Consider the following 19,399-nt stretch of genomic DNA (forward strand, 5'->3'; position numbering starts at 1 on the left):
TCAGTGTAAAGGTCTTCCACCTCTTTGGTTAAATTTATTCCTAGATATTTTTTGTTGTTATTGTTGTTGCAATTATAAACGGGATTGAATTCTTGACATCTCTTCTGCTAGTTCGTTATTAGTATACAGAAATGCAACTGATTTTTATAAGCTGATTTTGAACCCCACAACCCTGCTGTAGTTGTTGATTATTTCTAATAGTTTTCTGGTGGATTCTTTAGGGTCTTCTATTGGGTGGATCCTATATATAGGATCATGTCATCTGCAAACAGCGAGAGTTTCACCTCTTCCTTTCCCATTTGGATACCTTTTCTTTCTTTTTACCTAATTGCTCTGGACAACACCTCCAGTACTATGATGAATAGGAGTGGTGAGAGTGGGAACCCTTGTCTTGCTCCTGTTCTCAGAGGAGTGGCTTTTAGTTTTTCACCGTTAAGTATGACATTGGCTGTGGGTTTGTCATATATGGCCCTTATTATGTTGAGATACTTCCCTTCGATGCTCATTTTATTGAGAGTTTTTATCATAAATGGATGCTGGATCTTGTCAAATGATTTCTCTGCATCTATTAAGATAATCATGTGATTTTTACTCCTTGTTTTGTTAATGTGGTGTATCACATTGATTGATTTGCAGATGTTGAACCATTCCTGAGTCCCTGGTATAAATCTCACTTGATCATGGTGTATGATCCTTTTAATGTATTGCTGTATTCGGTTTGCCAATATTTTGTTGAGGATCTTTGCATCTATGTTCATCAGCAATATTGGCCTGTAATTTTCCTTCTTTGTGTTGTCCTTGCCTGGTTGTAGTATCAGGGTAATGTTGGCCTAACAGAATGAGTAAGGAAGCATTCCATCCTCTTCAATAATTTGGAATAGTTTGCAAACGACAGGTATTAAATCTTTGAACGTTTGGTAGAATTCTCCAGATAAACCATCTGGTCCTGGAATCCTGTTTATTGGGAGGTTTTTGATTACTGCTTCAATCTCTTTACTTGTGATTGTCTATTCAGATGCTCTACTTCTTGATTCAGTTTTGGGAGATTGTATGAGTCTAAGAATTTATCCATTTCTTATAGATTATCCAATTTGTTGGCATTCAGTTTTTCATAGTATCTCCATAATCCCTTGTATTTCTGCGGTATCCATTGTAATTTCTCCTCTTTCATTTCTAACTGTATTTATTTGAGCCTTCTCTTTTTTCTTATGAGTCTGACGAAGGGTTTGTCAGTTTTGTTTATCTTCTCAAAGAACCAGCTCTAGGTTTCATTGATCCTTTCTACTGTTTTTTCTGTATTTCATTTATTTCTGCTCTAATTTTTATTATTTCTCTCCTTCTGCTTAATTTGGGCTTTGTTTGTTCTTTTTCTAGTCCTGTTAGGTGTAGTTTAAGGTTACTTGTTTGAGATTTTTCTTGTTTGTTGAGGTGGGCCTGTATTGCTATGAATTTCCCTCCTAGGACCACTTTTGCTGCATCCCATAAGAGTTGGTATGTTGTATTTTCATTTGTCTCCAGGTATTTTTTTATTTCTTCTTTGATTTCTTCATTGTCTGAAGCATGCTGTTTAGTCTCCATATATCTGTGACTTTCCCAGCTTTTTCTTGTAGTTGATTTCTAGTTTCATAGCATCGTGGTTGGAAAAGATGCTTGATATGATTTCAATCTTCTTAAATTTATTGAAGCTTGCCTTGTTTCTCAACATATGGTCCATCTTGAGAATGTTCCACGTGCACTTGAAAAGAATGTGTATTCTGCTGGTTTTAGATGGAATGACTCTATATATCTATTAAGTCCATCTGACCAAGTGTTTCATTTAAATCCACTATTTCCTTGTTGACCTTCTCTCTGAGTGATCTATCCATTGATGTAAGTGGGGTGTTAAGGTCCCCTACTATTATTGTCTTGCTGTTAATTTCTCCCTTTAGGTCTGTTAGTAGTTGCTTTACATACTTTGGTGCTCCTGTGTTAGGTGCATATACATTCATGAGTATTATGTCCTCTTGGTGGAAAGTCCCTTTTATTTACTCCCCCTTTTGTCTCTTTTTTATCTTAAAGTCTACTTTGTCTGATATCAGTGGGGCAATACCTGCTTTCTTTTGTTTGCCATTTACTTGTAGTATCGTCTTCCATCCCCTCACTCTGAGCCTAGTTTAGTCTTTAGATCTGAGATGTGTTTCCTGGAGAAGCATATTCCTGGATCTTGTTTTTTAATCTATCCAGCTACTCTGTCTCTTTTGATTAGAGAATTTTTACATCTAGAGTGATTATTGATATATGAGGGCTTAACACTGCCATTTTACCTCTTGTTTTCTGGTTGTTCTTTATTTCCATTGTTTCTCTTCTCTTGTATTTCTGACTGCCTTTTCAGTTTGGTGGTATTTTATGATGGTTTTCTCAGTTTTCTCTTTAATTGTGACTTGTGTCTCTGCTCTGATTTTTTGTTTAGTGGTTACCATGAGGTTTGTATAAAAGATCTCATAGATGAGACAGTCTATTTTCTGATAACCTGTTATCTCCATTAGCCTAAGTAGATTCCATCTCTTTCCTCTTCCCTAAGTTACTTTTGTCACAAATTATTTTGTTTTGTGCTGTGAGTCTGTGATTAAAATGAAGTGTTTATAGTTATTTTTGATGCTTTCCTTCCCTTTATCTTTTATGTTATAATTAAGTGTTTACTGACCTGTTCTGATAGAGTTGCAATTTTCTGATTTTGTCTATTCATCTCCTTGATTAAGGCTTTGTAAACCTTTGCCTTTTTGTTTCAGGTATGGGGGCATCCTTGATCATTTCTTGTAAGGGAGGTCTAGTGGCGATGAACTCCCTCAGTTTTTGTTTATCTGGGAAAGCTTTCATTTCTCCATTGTATCTGAAGGGTAATTTCTCTAGATAGAGTAGTCTTGGCTGAAAGTTTTTGTCTTTCAGTATTTTGAGTATATTATTCCAATCTCTACTAGCCTCTAAGGTTTCTGTTGAGAAATCCACTGAAAGCCTGATAGGGTTTCCTTTCTAAATTATTCCCTTCTGTCTTGCTGCCCTTAACATTTTTTCATCATTGACTTTTGCCAGTTTTACCATTATATGCCTAGGAGAAGGTCTTTCTGCACTGATGTAATTAGGAGTTCTATTGGCTTCATGTATTTCTAAGTCTGGTTCCTTAACCATGTTTGGGAAGTGCTCAGCAATAATTTCCTCAAACAAGCTCTCTGTTCCTTTCTCCCTCTCTTCTTCCTCTGAAATACCTATACTCCTTATGTTGCTTTTCCTAATTGAGTTGGATATTTCTCAAAGAATTCCTTCACTTCTTAAAAATCTTAATTCTCTCTCCTCCTCCACTTCAATCATTTCTCTATTTCTATCCTCTAAATCACTAATTTTGTCCCCCATAATGTCAGCTCTATTTTTTAAGGATTCTAGATTAATTTTTATCTCATTGTGTTCTTCATATCCAGAATTACTCTTTTTTCATCTTTGTGTCTGTGTGTGTGAGAGAGAGAGAGAGAGAGAGAGAGAGGAAGATTTGCCCTGAGCTAACATTCATTGCCACTCTTCCTCATTTTTTTTTGTTTTTTGCTTGAGGATGGTTAGCCCTAAGGTAACAACTGTGCCAATCTTCATCTATTTTGTATGTGGGATACCTTCACAGCATGGCTGACGAGTGGAGCAGGTCCATGCCTGGGTTCCGAACCTGTGAACCCATGCCGCCGAAGTGGAGTGCATGGAACTTTAACTACTCATCCACGGAGCCGGCCCCCTCTTTTTTTTTTGTAATAGTTTCAATCTCTCTGGTGAAGTATTCCTTCTGCTCATTCATTTTATTCCTGAGCTCATCGAACTGTCTTTCTGGGTTTGCTTGTAACTCCTTGAGTTTCTTTATGACAGCTATTTTGAATTTTCTGTCATTTAGACTGTAAATTTCTGTGACTTCAGGGTTGGTTTGTGGAGACCTGTCATATTCGTTCTGCTCTGAATTGTTACTGTAGTTTTTCGTGGTATTTGATGAACTGATCCTTTGCTGCTGCATTTGTGGTAGTATCAGGTCACATATCCCATGTGCTGCCACTGGGGGGAAGCAGAAGCTGCATTTCTTGTCCCACCCCATCTGCTGGAATTTGTGCAGGTATAGTGGGTGTTCCCACAGGCTGGGAAAGCATTTGCACATGCTCTGGGCTCCTGCCACCTCTGCTTACAGTTGTGCCAGCCTCTGTGTTTTGTGGATGTGGCTTCTCTGTGGGATCCAAGCTGGGACCACTCCTTGGGGGCTGCAGCAGCATGGGGGTCCCACCTGCAGGCCAGGTTAGCATGTGCACATGCACACAGAGCTGCCACTGCCTCTTCTTAATCACGCCAGGATATGTTCCCACTGGCAGGCGGCAGCACAGTGTACACTTTCATGGGCCAGGATAGAGTTCACCTGCAGTCTGGTCTGTCCCCACCACCTCTTAGAGTAGCAGTGGCCACTGTGAGAGGACCCGTGATCTGGCTCACTGCTGCCAGGGAGGGTAAGGGCAGCACTCACCTATTTCCACTGCTTCCCAGGGACCCAGTCCATCTACCTTTAGATGTATAGCTGAGTGGGTCTCTCAGGCAGCCTGTTGTGCTGTGTGGGTTCCTCCATGGGTCAATGAATGTCTGTTTAGTTGTAATTCAGAGGGGACAGACAAAGGGAACAGCTCACTCCACCATGTTGCTGATGTCACTCTCCTCTGTCATCCATTCAGAGTTAGTATTTTTACCTGCTGCAAGGTATGGGTTGAAGTTGGTTTGTTTTTACATATGGAAATTTAATTGTTCCAGTAATTGGAAAAGAGTATTCTTTCTCCAGTGAACTGCCTTCTCACCTTTGTCAAAAATAAGTTGTCCGTACATGAGTGGGTCTATTTCTGGACTCTCTATTCTGCTCTAATCTATAGATCTTGATACCAATTCAATACTTTCTTGACTACTATAGCTTTATAATAAATCCTGAGATCAGGTAGTGTTAGCTCTCCAACTCTGTTCTTTTTCAAAGTTGTTCTGACTATTCTAGGTTATCTGCACTTCCACATAAATTTCAGAATGAGCTTATCGGTTTCCCAAAAACAGTCTGATGACATTTTGATCTTAACTGAATCTACAGATCATTTTGGAAAGAACAGAGGGTTAACAATGTTGAATTTTCTGACCAGTAATCATGGTACATCTCTCCATTTACTTAAGCCTCCATTACTTTCTCTCAGAAATGTTTTGTAGTCTTTGGTATATAGGTCTTGCACTTCTACTGTCAGATCTATCCCTAAGTATTTAATATGCTTTGATGCTGCTATAAAAGGTATACTGCTGGTTTTTTTAATTTCAGTTCCCAATTGTTCATTGCTAATATGTAGAAATAACAATTGATGTTGTGTCCTGCAACTTTGCTAAATTTATGAGGTCTAGTAGCTTTTTTTTAAATGCCATTAAATTTTCTACATCAATGATTGTATCATCTGTGAATAAAGACAGTTTTACTTCTTCCTTTTCAATTTGAATCACTACCTTTTATTTCTTTTTCTTTCCTTACTGTCCTGGGTAGGACCTCTAGCATAATGGTATGCACTTCAATACTGACCACAAAGATTACAACAAGGATCTCTTGATTATTTTAATTAAACTGGTTAGAATAGTATAAGAACCTACTGATAGTGGCATGACATTTTTAGGCGTGATCACCTACACCACAGCTGAAAGAACAGCGAAATTAGTGCAAATTTCCTACTCTCAATACTTGCCCTCTGAAAACACAGACCTGGAAGGCTAGAGAGTTGCTACAGAAATGGGGAAGATGCTATAGAAACAAATCAAAACATTATGTCCTGTTTATTTTGTCAACTTTAACAACTTTTCTTAAGTCAGACACATAACTATGTAAACTACCTCACAAATTAGATATATATTAAAGTGTGGTGTCTCAGGACTCCAACACTTCCTTCCACCTAACTAATGAGAACGGTTACTTGAAAAGTATATTTATTAAATTCACTAGACTAAGAGTGTAGCTATCAAATATATTTTTGCAACCTTAATTGTGGAAGTAGATAAACTAAAAAAAAATTTATTACAAACAGCTTTCTAAAGATAGTCTTGCCATTAAGCGTAGGATTTGGTCTATTTTCAGTAACTGCTCTAACGTTTGCAAATATATCTGTGTGCTTTTGTAGAAAGCATTATCATCTCCAGAGTTCTTATAAGCATTGGAGACAGCATAAGACACAAAGCAACAGAACATCTTTTTACTTTTAAGGTGTCAAAATTGTATTTTATCAGGCTAATGTCAGTCTTAATACCATTACTTACTTTGCTGACTTTTTCAAAAAGGAATGTGAAACACAAACTAGACTTTCAGTGATGACTGAAGGTCATCTTCGTATCCTCAAGGGTTCTAAAGAGCAGAAGTTTATTCCAAACTGACTTAAAATAATAATGCTGACAGGGCTGGCCCTGGGGTCGAGTGGTTAAGTTCACATGCTCCACTTCAGCGGCACAGGGTTTCGCCAGTTTGGATCCTGGGCGTGGACATGGCACCACTCATCAAGCCACGCTGAGGTGGCGTCCCACATGCCACAACTAGAAGGACCCACAGCTAAGAATATACAACTATGTACCAGGGGGTTTGGGGGAGAAAAAGGAAAAATTTTTTTAAATTTTCAAAGAAAAATAATGATGCTGAGTGTATAAGCAATAATGAAAAATGAATAACAAGATGTGACTTACATGTCATATAGGAAGACAAACTCAAAGATACTATGTAACGCATAAATTCAACATTTACTGAATACCTATTAGGTGTCAGGCACCATACAGTCAATGAAAAAGAACAACAGTCCCCAGGTCTAATATTTGAGGAGGATACAGTGGGGGAGAAGAAGGCTGTGACAGACGGAAGGCGACGCAGACGGCTTTACAGAGGTACCTGCTGTAATCTAGGGAGGAAAACAAATGGTTGCTGGGGGAAAAAACACAATCAAAATAGACTCAGATGGCTGAAGACACAGTTCAAAAATAGAATCTCCATAGATAAGCATAACTTTCCACTATCACCTGGCCAGAGTAATTTAGTATAAGAACATAGAAATTATTTTGATTTTAAAATGATATTAACAAATATCTTAAAACAAACAAAAATTCTCTAGAACCAACGGTGTTAGAATGAAGTAGGAAACTTCAGTGGCACACACAAAGCATGACAGAAGTAACAATTAAAACAGCAACCACAAAAAACATTCATACAGGGGCCGGCCCCATGGCTGAGTGGTTAAGTTCGCATGCTCTGCTTCGGCGGCCCAGGGTTTTGCCAGTTTAGATCCTGGGCGTGGACTTAGCACCACTCATCAGGCCACGCTGAGGCAGCGTCCCACAAAGCAGAGCCAGAAGGACCTACAACTAGAATATGCAACAATGTACTGGGGGGCTTTGGAGACAAGAAGAAAAAAAAAGAAGACTGCGAACAGATATTAGCTCAGGGCCAATCTTTAAAAAAAAAAACAAAACATTTACACATTGAACCTACTACGTTCCAGACACTAAACACTTTACATACGTTAACTCACGTAATCCTAACCACAATCTTCCGAGGTATGTGCCATTTTATCCTCCTTTTATAGACAAGGAAGTTGAGGCTCAGAGAAGTTACGTAACTTGCCAAAGCTTCAACAGGGAGTTAGCAGCAGAACTGGGATCTGAATGAGACAACCTGGTACAGAGTAGCAAAACACTAGGATTTCGATCTATAGGTTATAATTGTCCTGAGAGCAAACAGACTGGCCTTGATAAGACACTTTATTTCCACACCACAAATCATATTTCTACTGTAATGATATTAAAATATCCGAGTAAATGAAACTACGTCAGTGCCCAAAACAACTTGCTTAAATAATATGAGGAATTTTTTTAAATGAGGAATTGTCTGAATACAGAAACTTTGGAAAAGTAATATTGAGACCAAGCTAAAAAGATGAGTGTTATTTACAAATGATTCATTTGGGAGCAACTTTAAATTCACTAAACAACAATAATGATGAGAACCTGATTGGTAAAAAAGTATTGTATATGAATTATGAAAGTTTTTTGAAATTATGTATTTGCTCATGCATGTGGAGGGACCAGAGGATTATGATCAACAAAAAACTGCCTGGAAAGACAGGAAAGGTTACCCACAGGACGTGGAAATATTATTCCTTATGACTTTTAAATAATTTAAGATTAGATTGGAAAATAGAATAAAAATATAGTGTAGGCAACAGTATGAACGATCACTACTGACAATATCAGTCACCATCTTGCTGAGTACCTAGCATGTTCCAGGCACTAATTTTGGAAAGTATGTATTTCACAAACACAGGTGCAGGGCCAGTGCTAAGAGACGTTAAGTAACTTGCCTGAGGTCACACAGAGAATAAGGAGAGGAACCGAAGCTGGTTGTGAGGCTCTCCCCAAAGCTGAGCACCTTGTAGACACAACAGCAGATATGCAACATTGTAAGACACTTCACTACCATCCACAGTTCCACTTCTAGCTCCACTAGAAGCTATATTATAATGTGCAAGTCATTAAAGAAAATATTTTGATAGCAATAAACGTTTAAATAATGTGGGTCTGGAATACAGGATTTTTTTTAAGGACCTGTCTGAACACCAAAAATTTTTAAGTTGCCATAATTTCTCAACCTAGTAAGTATTTCCACTGCCGCAGAGGTCTAATGATCATTCCTGCAGAGGGAGATAAATGATGAGGGAGTCTGGGGTGAGGGGCAGAAAGGGGACCTAAATGTGAAGAGCCACAGTGCTAGTCTCAACGGGAATGATGGAGGCTGTGCGCCAAAAGACCAATAAAAAGCCAGGCGGCCGTACTTCACCAGCTGTTTGCTCATTTATCCTAATTCAATGTCCTATTTCCTTCTTTTCAAATAAAAAATGAAATTTTCATATGAATCCATGGACATTTGTTTGTATTCCATGTTAATGTTAATGAAATTTCAAGTTTAAGTATGAAAGTGGCAGTCAGAAATGTTCTTAATTTCGCTTCTGCGGTTTTTCTTCAGTAAAGTTTCCTTAACATAGGTTGATTGGAAATATTTCTAATAGTTAATATAGAAAATTTAATTTTGAAATAATTTTCGACTTACAGAAAAGCTGCAAAAATAGGAGAATTCCCACATATCCTTTACCCAGCTTCCCCTAATGTTGATATCTTATATAACTATAGTAACAATTATCAAAACAGGGGTTTAAATTAGGCAATACTACTAAGATACAGACCTCAACTGAATTTCACCATTCATATTGTTCAAAGGTGTGCAATTTTTAAACATCAGTTTGTTTTTTAAATTAATGATATTTCTATTATCATTAGCATATTATAAGGAATCCTGAATATTAGTGATATCACTACAAAAACAATCAGCTTGTTCTATCTTCCCGAGTGGTTATTGCTTATTGCTCAAGGCCTCTCAGAGGAAGAACAGCATGAAGCAGTTTGGCTCCCCGCCTCCCCACCCCCCAGAGTTATAGTGCTTAGCCCCAGCCAGCACTCATTCATAGGACAGAGAGTCAACGCCAGGCGCAATACTATGCAATGGCTACGAGTCCAAGCCCGGGTCAGGTGTCTTCTATTAAAGTATAACATGAAGAGAAGGTTTGGTTTTTCACTTCAAAAGACCCACCCAAATGTGCATTATTGTTTTATGAGTGAATAACAAATTGAAAATAAACGTTTTGGCTTCAGTGAAGGAAAACTTATAATTTGGGACTTTTTCAGCCGTTGTATTTAAAAGTAGCTATGTGGCTTCCAATTTTGCAAGATTATGAAACCACATGCTTTCTTACCATGTGCTTTTTATGGTACAAGGAGAGATATGTGTACAGAATCATCTACTCAATTCCAAATTAATAACATCAGATGATAATTTGTTTAAGACAACAGAAAAGACAATCCTCTGTGCAGGTCTCACTGCTCTCAGTCTTCCACTAGAATTTTAAAAACATTCAAGACAGCAGACAATTTCCTGCAAATGCTCTCCGTACTGTAGTTGATCACGCTGGTGTGTAGCTTTCGCACATATACTTTGAAAAACAATTAAAGCAACAGCTGCCTATAATTTTATTATTCAATTAAATGAACCATCTCTCTGTGAAGTACTCATATACAATATGCCTTCAAAAAGAGATTTCCAAAGCAAAGTTTTAAACTGAAAACAATATTAAAGATAATTGGGAACTGCAATTAAGCTCTCATTTCCGCCATACCATGGCTCTAGCAATATTATCAAGTGGCTAAAACGCTAAAATAGACGTCTCCTACAGAACTAGTTTTCATAATTAAAACTGGATATAACTAACTGACAGTTGGGGATCATTCACAGTACATAGGCTAATTTTGGTTATAATAGAAGCTGGATTGAAACTATTCCGAAATGCGTAAATAGCAACAACTTTGTGTGGGTTGATTTGTACCTTGTTTTTGATTTAATTGTGTCTTAGTTGGTTTACTTGCCTTGAGGATAAATAAGGTGGTGAAAATAATAAGAAATTGTACGAAAGTCTTTAACAAATGATTGTGTTAGCAATTTAGAAAAAGAAATTTTGCTTATTATTCTTGAGCAAAAGCAGGATGGACTCAAATGCTGAATTTTCTTAGTAATATCTGGGTTTTATAGTTAGAAATTAATATTTTTCAATATGTGTGGCTAGGTTTTATTGGAGGGGTATTTATTTTGATTAGGGTTTCTCTTGAGCTTCCTAGATCTGTGGTTTAATGTCTTTTATTAGTTTTGGGTAGGCACAAAAGGTCCCACTCATGTTAACAATATACCACTGAATAGCAATTACAATAAAACAAATTACTGTACCTGACGTAAATGATGTTGATTCTGAGTCAACAAGAAAAGGTGTGATTATTTTTAATACATTTATCTGCAAAGGCACACTTGGCTTGCTATGTTTAAGTATGCAACAATCTTTTACAAAGATTTTTATCAAAAGTGGTTAAAATGAAAGAATTGACGGACTTACATTGACAAGCTCTATTTATCTGGAAACATATACTGATAAGCCTCTATTCTCAAGAGCACCAGAAAAATATAAATAGTAATAAGCCACTGTTTTCATAATCTTCAAAAGCTCTCTCATCTCATCCTTGATTCTACAAGGGAGGGACCTCACTACCTGCATCTCTGGATTCCCAGAAGGCCTTGCACAGTTCCTTGTATTTGCAGCAGGCAAATATACAAATACCTCAAATGTAAGCAGTGTTTTATAATTTTACCTTTGTGTAAAGAATGGGGGAAAACATGAACTGGCCCAACATCATAATCCTAAATTTTCACTCTTGGCTCAGCAGAGAACCGTATAAATCAGGAATGGCAAATAGGTTCCACTTCAAGGATTAACATTTACTTAACAGAACAAGGCTTTCTGGTGAGCTGTGCTAAGATGGCTCCAAGGTTTTGTTTAGGTTCAGCTGGGAAGCAGACACCAAAAATGCTCACAAATAACTAGGAAGTCTAAAGAACAAATTTTTCTACTTTTTTTTTTTTTTAAAGATTTTATTTATTTTTTTCCTTTTTCTCCCCAAAGCCCCCGGGTACATAGTTGCATATTCTTAGTTGTGGGTCCTTCTAGTTGTGGCATGTGGGACGCTGCCTCAGCGTGGCCCGATGAGCAGTGCCATGTCCGCGCCCAGGATTCGAACTGACGAAACACTGGGCCGCCTGCAGCGGAGAGCACAAACTTAACCACTCGGCCACGGGGCCAGCCCCCAAATTTTTCCACTTTTTAAAGGAGGTTACATGTGAATCTATAGATGGATCCCTTGAAATCAAATTTACATCTCCAAAGGAACTGGGAATCATTATAGGGATTTTTTAAAGTGATTTTTAATATATGTTTATGTTTGATAATCTGATTAAAGTTTGTCTTTAAACTTTGTCTCAGCCAACAAAATTCAATATGACTTATTATAAGAATCTTTTATCTGAATGATCATATTTATCTCATTTTAGTCACAAAACCACATAAGTAGGAGAGAAATGCATAGAAGAAAGGAAACAAAAGAGGAACACTGTTGTGTTTTTTATTTTTTTCTGACAAAGGGCCCTAACCCACTACCCCTAAGGCTGTGGGACTCATGAGGCATGGTTCCATCTTACCTTCAGCTCAAAGTAATGGAACCTGCAATGAACGTATGAGGTATTGTGATCACTTTGGCTTCACATTAACGACAGGAGGATGTCGGGCAGCTGGTACCCAGGTCTAAATGAGAAGCTAGGGGAGGAATCCAGAGCTCAGAAGCCACACCCTTTCCTCTCTTCCTCTCAGGCCTTTGCTATACATAATGCTCCTTATTCCCTACTTAGTTTTCTTTGTCATCTCTCTCTCACCACCTGTCTTTATCTTTTAATCGGCCAAATTATAAAATACAAGCGTTTTCTAAACATTTTGGATCTCTTTCTTTCTCTCTCCCTCAGTAGCCCTAGAAACAAGAAAATGTTACCCATTACTTTTATAAATTGAATGAAAGGATACCGTAGAATTCTAATTCTTTTCTTTTTGTATGAAGTGTCCCATATTTTCCAGGAGGCAAATGAAGAATTCAAATGTTCTTGTAGTTTTTAAATTGTCAAAAGACGTCAGCTTCATTATAATGTGCTTTCGCTAAAATCTTAATTGGCATCTTAGACTCTGATTTCACTATAAATACTTCACAATAAATACTTTGCTCTTATTTGCAGGTGTTTTCTTCCATACAGACATGTTATATTTAATTTGGGGAACAAGTTTAGTACAACAAAAATCATACACACACACATTTTTACTCTGTTATCATTCTTTACTCTGTTCTCAATCTTTAATACACCTTCATAGGAATCTATGTTCTGACCAAACACATCTGTGCAGACACCAGACTCTCCCAATCTAATGAAATGGTGTATGTGGAGAAACTGAGGCAGCTCTGGGGGTCTAGTGTTAAGATTTGGCGCTCTCATTGCCGCAGCCCAGGTTCATTTCCAAGTCAGGGAACCACACCGCCCATCCGTCAGATGCCATACTGTGGCAGTTGTGTGTTGCTACGCCACCGGCATTTCAAATACCAGCAGGGTCACCCATGGTGGACAGATTTCAGTGGAGCTTCCAGACAGAGAGAGACCAAGAAGAAGGATCTGGCCACCCACTTCCAAAAAAATTGGCCACGAAAACCCTATGAATAGCAGTGGAGCATTGTCTGATACAGCATCAGAAGGTGAGAGGATGGCACAAAAAGACTGGGCAGGGTTCCACTCTGCTGTACACAAGGTCGCTAGGAGTTGGAATCAACTTGACAGTACTGGGCAGGGTTCCACTCTGCTGTACACAAGGTCGCTAGGAGTTGGAATCAACTTGACAGTACTAACGACAAGGAGACCCTGAGCATCTTCTAAATTACTATTATTTTGTTTATATTACTAGAGGTATGGTAGAATTTTAGTGTGGGTAGGGTGGTGATACACATTTTAACTGTTATTAAAATAAGAATCAACAACAATAAACAAGTTATTTACTCTTCAACTTGAATAAAAATGTAGTTTTTATAAAGTACTGGCTGCTTAAAATATTTATAAAATGTAAGTGAAAAATCTAAGTAATTATTTTATACGTGGGACCATAATTGAAATGATAATACACTGGCCCCTGATTTCGATTACAAGGCTATGATTTCATCTTATAAAATCATCAGTGTAATGTCACAGTCATACATAACCAAACTGATTTTATTTTCATTTTGCTTCAAACGTTGCATCTGAGCTTAAAGCGTGCATTTCTTCTAGGTACTGCTTTGCAGCTTTCTAACACCTTTTGGCTAGAGGCAAAACGATTCAGACCTGACAGCACTCTTAACAATCCTCTACACTGCACTGGACACTGATGTGGAATATTCAGAAAACGGAAAAAATCTGACACTTTTACAGGAAATTTTAATCATATCCTTTCAAAATATGCTTACTGTTTACCTAAAGCTCAGTAGGAGCAAATCTGTGTGTTGTAGCAGTGAACATACTTCTAAAAGAAACTAATTATAAATAAAAGAATGTATACAGTTATCCAACTTTGCATTGAACTTGAAAAAGAAAGAATGCTAACCTTCAAACAATTAGTAAATAGTTATAAACACCTTCTGTGTAAAAGACGGAATTATAAAGAATATAAACATAAACAATCAAAAGACAAAGTTCCTTCCTCCAATAAGCAACGTCCTGTAAGAAACTAAACACAAACACACAGAAAAATGTGGTCTGGCTCCACTCATTACCACAAACTATCTGTGCTTCCCCGCGGCCCGTCACAAAGAGCTGAGCCCCGAAGTGAACACTGCTTAAGCTCCGCCCAAGCGCAGCAGCGCCAGGGGCGTTTGGGACAGTTGGTCTAAGAAATCTGGTAGCTAGCGTTTTTAAGCTTTCTGTCTTCAAGTTAGGGAATCAACACAATTCGCAGGAATGCCTTAAACAAGATGATTTGATATAATATGACCTCAACTTTCGAGCATATGAAACAGCAAAAACATTATTAAAGATATTGTGTGCTATGTGCAAAGTCGTGTGTAAAATGATGAAGAACATCAACTCTGGCGTCAGGACTGCCTGGGTTCAAATCCTGGCTGTACCCCTTAATATTTAATATTCCAGCAGCCTTGCACAAGGTATGCAAACTCTTCTTCAGTTCCCACATCTACAAAATGACGACCATAATACCACCTATCTCACAGAATGGTCATGAAGATTAATAGGAGATAATCCATGGAAAGTGCTTATCACAGTGCCTGGCCATTTTAACTGAAATGTTAGGTATTATGATTGTTTTTATTACTCCGGTTATTATCACTAACAATATTAACATAGCAAAAGCATGCTGGACAGGAAACCGAGGACTTCGGTTACTAGATGAAAGACAACCTCTTTGAGTGCTGGTTTCCTTGTTTTAGTGGGGATAACAAGCCTACCTCCCTGGGTTAACGTGTGATGTGAATGAGATGCTAATGAATATGGAGTGCTTAGCCCAGTGCCTGGCATACAGTATCTGCTCAACACACAAGTGATATCTTTCATAAGTATTCGGGTGATAATAAGTGCATAACTAAATTAACTCAACTACAGAAATGCTAGGAGAGAAATAAACAGGTGCTGTGATTACTGGGGCGGGAAGAAGGGAAGGTCCTACTTGAAAGAGGGGTGGACAGAGAAAGCCTCTCTGAGGTGACATCTGACCTAAGACTTGGGGAACAAGAAAGAGGTGGACATGAAAAAAGCCTAGGGAAAGAGCTAGAATGAAATCTCGATAAGGGAAGGGATTTTTGTCAGTCCTCTTCATTACTAAAGCCCAAAACCCCAGAAAATGCTGGCACAGAACAGGCACTCAGTAACCATGTGTAGAATGAATGAATAAAGACTACTTCTGGCAGAGGGCACAACAAATGTAAAAACTCTGCAGATAAGTACCAGCTTGGCGTGTCCAAAAAGAACAGAGGCGAGGCCAGCAGGATTGTAGCGCAGTAAGTGGATACAGTGCGGATCGAGTGTAGCAGGTGGGTGGTGTACAGGATAAGGCCAGAGAGGCAAAGCGGGCGGGTAGTGTGAGACAAGGTCAGGGCTGTAGGAGGGGGCCAGATGACATAGGGCACCATCAGTCATGGTTTAAACTGTAGATTCTATTATTCTTTCAAAGAGATGTCACTGAAGGGTTTAGCGGTACAATCTGATCCATTTCTTTAAAGATCACTCTGGCTGCTGTGAAGAGAAGATATTTCAGGGAAACAAGAATGGAATTCAGAGACCATCTGAGAAGCCAATGTGACAAGTGAAGCAAGAGGTAAGAAAGAGGCTTCAATTAGAATAGTGGACTTGTTGATGGGCTGAGTATGAGGGATGAGGGAAAAGGAAAACTGTGGAATAATTCTTAGCTTTCTACTTTAGTGAGCAATATCTATTTGTGCTATTTACTGAGAAGGGGACAACTGGGGAGGAATAGGTCAGGGAGAAGGGAAATAAAACCCAAAAGTTCTGTTCTGATCTGGCTCCCCTGAGACACCTTGAGTGAGGACTTCACCTAGGAAGTTGGTTATATGAGGGTGTAACTCAGAGGAAGTGGTCCACAACAGAACTAGAAAGGCACAAGTCATCCGTATAAAGATGGTATCCAAAACTAAGGGACAAGATGAAATAATAAGGGTCTTTGGGTCTTTGTTGGGTAATAAGAACCACAGAATTTACCATGTTTCTCTTCTTGTTGGGCTGCCATAAATTTCCAAACTCCACATAAACCTTAAAGGAAAATTATCTTCTTGGAGGTTCTGGATATGACTATCTATCCCTTCTATTTTCCCTCCTCTTCACGGTGTCTAGTCTTCTTTGATCTAAAATCTTTTTTGTAAGTATATGTACTATAAAAAAAAGAAAAACATAAAAATGAGGTAGTGTACAGACAGGCAGAGTTGGGGGACTGGCTCCCACCTACCTTGACTGGTCTTCCATTACAGACACATGACCTTGAGGTTACCTGTGAGTGTGTGCCTCTCTGATAGACTATAAGCCCCTCAAGGGCATTAGCCATTTCTCATTCATCTTTGCATTGCTGTGAAATGGAACCATGTCTAGCTCAGAGTAGGCAGGCAACACATGTACTAACTGCTTCTGTCTCTTATCTGTAAACTGAAGGGGTTGAGGCCTTGTTCGAATACTCTAAGGCTTGGTTCTAAGATGTTTTAAACACAATATACTACGTGACTAAATATCAATCAGCAATATGGACAAATGTTTGGTAAATAAGGGTAAATCTTCAGGGCCTGGATTGGAAGATTTGAAGCGGGAGAAAAACAATCAACTAGCTTTGAAAGATGCATAATATTTGGATCCGTGGAAGCACATTTCAAAAAGGAGCCAACAAACAGAGGCAGTAAGGAGTCTATTCTGGCTAGAGGGAAAGTATAAAGGAAAAAGTTTAAGGGCAGGGGAGCTGGATAAACCAGTTAAGGACACAGTATCCTTGAGTGCCAACAGCTCTATGTTTTAGAAACTATTTAATTTCTGAGAACTTCAATGAGATATTTAACCAATATCACACAAATTCAAGGTGTAGGATGGATGAGAAAGGAGAAAAACTGTTAACTTAGTTCAGATGTAAGTTAATAAGAATCTGATAAAAAGGAGGCCACAGGTTCCAAAAAAGTCAGAGTCAACCAAACTTGGTAAGTGATGTGATATGGAGGAAGAGAAAGATGAGAATCAGACTTTAACCTGGGGTTTGGGACCAAAGGGTCAGGAAAATGGTGGTATGACTAACAGAAATCAGGGATACAGCAGGAGGAAGTGATTTTAGTTGAAAGGTAATACCCTCAATTTTAGGCAGAGTAAGTTTAAGATGATAGTAGCCACCGCCTAGCTCCACACTCCCACTCCTTGCAGCATGTGCATGTAATCTGCTAAAGTCCTTGTCAAGAAAAATTTTCCTGAGTAGTACTTCCACATAAATATAATAGAGAAACCCTTCCATATAATAAAATCTATGGTCGCAAAAGCAAATTTCAAAGGATAAAATCATAAATACAAAAATAAAAGAAGTTCTACAAAGCACTGTGATTTCACATTTGGATGTTAAAAAAAATAAAAGCACTATTAAATGAAAAGACGCTCAACATTATTTAGATATGAGAAAACTGTAAATTGAAACCACAATGAGATACCAGTATACAACTATTAGAATGGCTAAAATTGTTTCTTAAATCTAATAATAACAAGTAATGACACGGATGCAGAGCAACTAGAACTCTCAGACATTGTTGCAAAATGGTACAGCCACTTTGGAAAATACTTTGTCAGTTTCTTATAAAATTAAACTTATACCTTCTCTATGACCCAGCGATCCCACTCCTAGGTACTTACTCAAGAAAAACAAAAGCATATGTCCATACAAACACCTATATGCAAATGTTGATAGCAGCTCTATTCATAATCATCAAAAACTGGAAACAACTCAAATATGTATCATCTAGTGAATGAATAAACAAATTGTAGTACATTCATACAATGAAATACTACTCAGTGACAAAAAGAAACAAACTACTGGTACACACAAAAACATGAATGAATCTCAAAAGCATCATATTCAGTGAAAGGAGCCAGACACAAAATGCTATATAATGTCTTATTTTATTTATATGACATTCTGGAAAAGAGAAAACTACAAATATTCTATATTTTAGTTATGGTGGTAATCATAAACATTTGTCAAAACTCATAAAAATTCACACTTATAAAGAGTGAATTTCCCAGTATGAAAATTATTCCTCAATAAAGCCAACTTAAAAAAAAAACTATAGCATCTTAACATTTGCTCAAAGAAAATTGTTAAAGCTTAACATTGTTATCTGAGACTACTCTGAAAAATTCTAGACATTTCTTAACTAGCTAGATTACTGCAAATGTCCTTAACACTGAAAAGAAATAAACCCCGTGCTTTTCCGGCTTTGGGGTTCAAAACATTCCTATGCAGAGATAGGGCGCGAGGATGTTAGAGAGTATGCAGAAACTGTGTGAATGCTGGTTATTGAGACAGTAATACAGTGAGCCTTGTTTGCTGGACAGCTGTTGTTTCATTGTTCTTTTGTCACACACAAAAAAGGAGAGCTGTCAGGCTCATGCAATGTGACCTTCTCATTGGATAGCTGTTGCTTCACGCCCAGAAACTGCCTGAGAAATTCATTTTCACATGCACCACACAGAAAATGGTCAAAACAAAACAAACAAAACAACAACCATGAAACACCCAGAAAAATCTATTAAATAAGCTGTACTACTTCTTGAAATCACATGACTTGTAAGAATTATTTCTCAATACTGAATATTCCTTTTAAGAGTAATGTTTTGCTGCATTTTATTATCCTTAGTATATAACCTCAACAGAATATTTCTCAGAGTCCAAATAATTTGTTATTCTTCAAATGACATTTTCTATGAGCACTCTATGATTACTAATTCCATACAATTATGGGAGTAATTCCTTCATTTTTTGTATTATCACATGTCTACCTAGATACTTTGCCCTTTGAAGGTTTGGTCATTTATAAACTATCTTTATTTGAACAAAGGTTTTCAGATTCTTTTGATCATTATCCACCGTGATAAATACATTTTACATTGTGACCCAGTACAGAGGTGTGTGTGAACGCACATGCTCAACACTGAAGTTTTACAAAATAAGACTTCTCCTTACCACAGAAGATGTTCTCTATTTTCTTTTTTTTTATAGTCTTTAAAATGTTGGCAAACACCCACACAATTCATATCATGACCCACAATTTTCAAAATCATTGCACCAGAAGATAAAAACAAATACAGCGAACGGTCTCTGCGTGTCTT

The 19,399-nt window shown here is 37.8% G+C and overlaps 1 protein-coding gene across 6 annotated transcripts in view; it reads right to left on the bottom strand.

The window, feature by feature from the left end:
* Window positions 1–19,399, bottom strand: part of SLC25A26 (solute carrier family 25 member 26) — a 143,601-nt gene that overhangs the window by 17,727 nt on the left and 106,475 nt on the right. The window lies entirely within an intron of this gene.

This window comes from Equus asinus, chromosome 21 (genome assembly GCF_041296235.1).
Source record: "Equus asinus isolate D_3611 breed Donkey chromosome 21, EquAss-T2T_v2, whole genome shotgun sequence".
In the NCBI taxonomy this organism is placed as follows: domain Eukaryota; kingdom Metazoa; phylum Chordata; class Mammalia; order Perissodactyla; family Equidae; genus Equus; species Equus asinus.